The following is a 4,121-nucleotide window of genomic DNA, read 5'->3' as shown; positions in this document are numbered from 1 at the left end:
GTTAGATCAGAACCCATAAACTAGATGTTAACACTAATTTATTTATTAATTAATGCATTTGAGGGAACAGGAGAGTTTCAAAGTCCCAAATGAATGTATTCTCTATGGCACATTTTTATATCACAGTCTTCTGAAATGCCTACAGAAAGAAATGAGTCTTAGTTGCTGTAGGTCCTAAGATGGGCAGAGATTATGAGAGCGAGCATCACATAGACTTGGTGCTATGGACTGAATTGTCTTCCCCAAAATTCATGATAATTTTTGTTTTGCTAATCCACAAGGTGGTGGTATTTAAAGATGGGGCCTTTGGGAGACAACTGAGTTTAGATGCGGTTATGAGGGTTGGGCTTTCATAATGGGATTAGTGTCCTTACGAGAAAAGGAAGAGATCATATGTCTCTCTCATTCTCTACCCTTCTCCATCTCTCACTTTCTCCCCCTTTCTGCCTCTCCTTCTTTCTCTGCGCCGTGTGAGAACACAGCTACAACACGGCGATCGGCCAGACGGGAGGAGAGCCCTCACCAGGAGCCGAATCACTGGCGCTTTGATCTTGCGCTTCCGGATCCTGGGCGAGACTCACCGGGGCAGACTTCTGTAGCTGCCTGGAATTTTCTGATCTGGAATTAATGCCCTGGAACCCTGTGGCTGTCAACTCAGAAGGCTAAGAGTCTTCCTCTGGTCCTCTTTAATCTGCCTCCATTCCTTGTTATTTGTTTTGTTTTGATTTTCAAGTAAATAATTTATTTTTCCAGTTAACATAATCAACCAGCCCATGCCACAGCATATTAAATCACGAAGTACATATCCAAGGAACATAATGTCTTTACTGGGTTGCAAAACTTTAGCAAATCAATATAGTACTTTTTATTGCAAGAAAAGCATATTTTTATTAGAGACATATATTATTTTAGTGATAATTTTTGCTCCAAATATATTTAAGTACTAAATCAAAACACTGGTTTTTAATAATGGTTTATAGCAGAGCAAGTTATTTTATACGAATTAATGTCTTTGAAAACTACACAGTTTCTCCTTTTAAATTGAATTCTCTCATGCAAGCTGTTGAAGTTTATAGCAACAGGGCAATTGTGTGTATGTAAGAGATGGCTCTACTTTGTTCTGGCATGGGACCAAAGCCAGGTAGGGGTCCAATGTGTGAAAAGTTTTAGAATTCTATCTTGATTTGACGTCAATGCCACCTTCCAAGCACTTTAAAAAAAGGTTAAAATTTTGTTTATGTGAGTGTAAATTATTTCAAACTTAGTGAAAAACAAAGACCAAAAACCAGAAATATCATTTGACCCAGAAATCCCATTGCTGGGTATTACCCAAAAGAATATAAATTGTTATATCATAAAGACACATGCATGTGTATGTTCATTGCAGCACTATTCACAATAGCAAAGACATGGAGTCATCCAAAATGCTCATCAATGGTAGACTGGATGAATAAAATGTAGTACATATACACCATGGAATACAATGCAGCCATGAAAAAAAACAAGATGATGTCTTTTTCAGGAACACAGACAGAGCTGGAGGCCATTATCCTTAGCAAACTAATGCAGGAACAGAAAAGCAAATCCCATATGTTCTCACTTATAAGCTGGAGCTGAATAATGAGAACACATGGACACAAAGAGGGGAATAACAGACACTGGAGCCTGTTGAAGGTGGATGGTGGAAGGAGGGAGAGGATTGGGAAAAATAACTAATGGGCAGGAGGCGTCATATCTGGATGATAAAGTAATGTGAACAACAAACCCCCATGACGAAAGTTGATCTGTTTAACAAAGCTGTACGTGCACCCTGAAGTTAAAATGAACGTTAAAAAAGATTGCTTTCAAAAAATCGTTAAATTTTCACATAAATACTGGAATCCTCAAAATCAGACAGTCATTTCAAACAACATGAATTTCAGATGATCCCTTTTATTTAGAGGTCATGCATCTGTTTTGATGTAATGTTACATCCTTATATCAGTCTACTTTTAAAAATTCTACTTAAAACGTATTTATATTTTTAAAATACATATATTGCCAGCTTGGAGAGACGTGGGGTACTTGACGTTGTCTTCACACGTTCATTATCAATTCTCTATAAATGCTGCTGCCGCCGCTGCCATCAAAGTTCTTATGCTTCCTCTTGGCGGAAGCTGTCAATTCTTCAGTCTTAACGTGTAATTTATGTATGACCCATTTCAGTGCTTCTTGGCCTTTATTAGCATTTGAAGATATCGTTCTTGCCATCAGTTCTTCAAGGTAACTGCTGAGGCTCCCTCTCTTCAGTGATTATGGCTTCTTGAGTCAAAATAGTTTTTTTTTTTTTGGGGTCCTGATGATGTGGTTTGGGTATAAATCTCTCATCTACTGAAATTGTATTTGTAAGTGAAATATTAGTAGATTTAAGTTCCATTGTTTTCTCTACAGGATTAACTACAGAATATTCTAGTACATATGTTTTGGGTTTTGCTGCACCAGTAAGAGGTTTGCAGTTCCCACTCTGTGCGGAGAAGTCTGTAGCTGTGCAGCTCTCCGGAGGGATCTATGCGTCTGTTCAACACGTCATCCCACACCATGCTCGGGTTCACAGGGCTTGGGTGCTTATGCATTGCAGCTGTTGCAACAGTTTCCCACGGGTGCTGAAAAACGTGCTCTCAAGTCCAGATCTTGATGCTGCAGACAGTCCGAAAGATGTCTGGGCAGGGCAGGGGAAAATGAGGCAAAGAGGTTACATATGCCCCATGCCATAAAGAGCACCCCAGCCAGCCTCGCAGTATGCGGGTGCCATCGGCCTCACTCGAGGGACATCCCAAATCCCTCCTTCACCCCTTAAGACAACGTAACCTTTAAACCTTTTAAAGTGGGGATCCCCAACTCCCCAGGCAGAGAACCGGTGGCGGTCGGTGGCCTGCTAGGAACCCTGAGGCACAGCAGGACGTGACTGGCAGGCAAGCGAGTACTACCGCCCAAGTTTAGCTGGTCTGAAGTGACAGATTCTCATGAGCGCCCACCCTATTGTGAACTGCGCATGCGAGGAATCTACTTTGCGCGCTTCTCCTGAGAATCTGACGCCTGATGATCTGAGGTAGGGCAGCGTCATCGCCAAATCATCCCTGTCTCCCCAACCCCCATCCATGGAAAAATTGCCTTCCACAAAACCAGTCTCTTGTGTCACAAAGGTTGGGGACCCCTGATGTAAAGAACACTGTTAATGTCTATTTCCTGCCTTCATCTGGAGGGCCACAGTCAGTTTTGAAGTAACTCCAGCAAGTGATCCACCCAGTTGTCCCCTCCCACTCTGTTAGTATCTAGAGCTCCGCAAAGACCCTCTGGAATTTAGACTAAAGCAAGATTGTGCCACTGCACGGAAGCCTGAGCGACCCAACTAGCAAGACACTATGTAAAAAAAATAAAATAAAATAAAAAGGGCTCTGAGCTGGGTCCCTGCCCCCTTTCTGTCTGCTTCAGGCCCATCTATACCAATCTTGATTTACCAGCTTGAAATACATTTCACAGGTGGAGAATAGGGAAAGGCTTTATTCAACACATGCACAGTTTCAATGGAAGAACTATCATAACTGTGAGTACATCAGGAACGGTGAGTTCCTTAGCACATTGCATATTATTCATTCCATGAAGAGAGTTTCTCTAAATGAAAAATGTTTAGGACGTTCAGGAGGGGAAGAGCAAATTAAGGAATGATCTCCACAGCAGAGACCTCAAGGCTCTTGTGCGTGCAGGGCACAGTTCCAGCGTAAAAGTCCGCAGGGACAGTATGAGGGTCCCCACTGGGATGCCTCGGGCTCCTTCCAGGGCAGTGTTCGTTGAAGCAGGTCGTACCGCAGGCTTGCTGAAAGGCTGGGGTTCCTCTCCTTTCCGGGTTCCTTCCTGATGGAATCGTGGGTTTTCAGCAGCTTCCGGGGGCGGCCTGGACTGCAGAGGTCGTCATGGGCTTGTGTCCTTCCACCTGCGCAGGCGCTGGCATCTCCAGGCTTCATCAGACCGCTTTGGACCTCGCCGTAGGTAGCATTTGCGTCTTCTTGAGGTGACTGAAGCCCGTCTTTGGTTTCAGCCATTGATTCCTCGACATGGGAGTCTCGAGGCCGTTTTTGGCCCCT

At 43.3% G+C, this 4,121-nt stretch overlaps 1 pseudogene; it reads right to left on the bottom strand.

Annotated features, from left to right (window-relative positions):
• Window positions 1-2,090: 2,090 nt before the first annotated feature.
• Window positions 2,091-4,079, bottom strand: LOC112617746 (annotated as a pseudogene).
• Window positions 4,080-4,121: the final 42 nt, after the last annotated feature.

Source organism: Theropithecus gelada, unplaced genomic scaffold, assembly GCF_003255815.1.
Source record: "Theropithecus gelada isolate Dixy unplaced genomic scaffold, Tgel_1.0 HiC_scaffold_3899, whole genome shotgun sequence".
NCBI lineage: Eukaryota > Metazoa > Chordata > Mammalia > Primates > Cercopithecidae > Theropithecus > Theropithecus gelada.
Note: the sequence above shows the minus strand (reverse complement) of the source record. Positions and strands in the feature narration are given on the sequence as shown.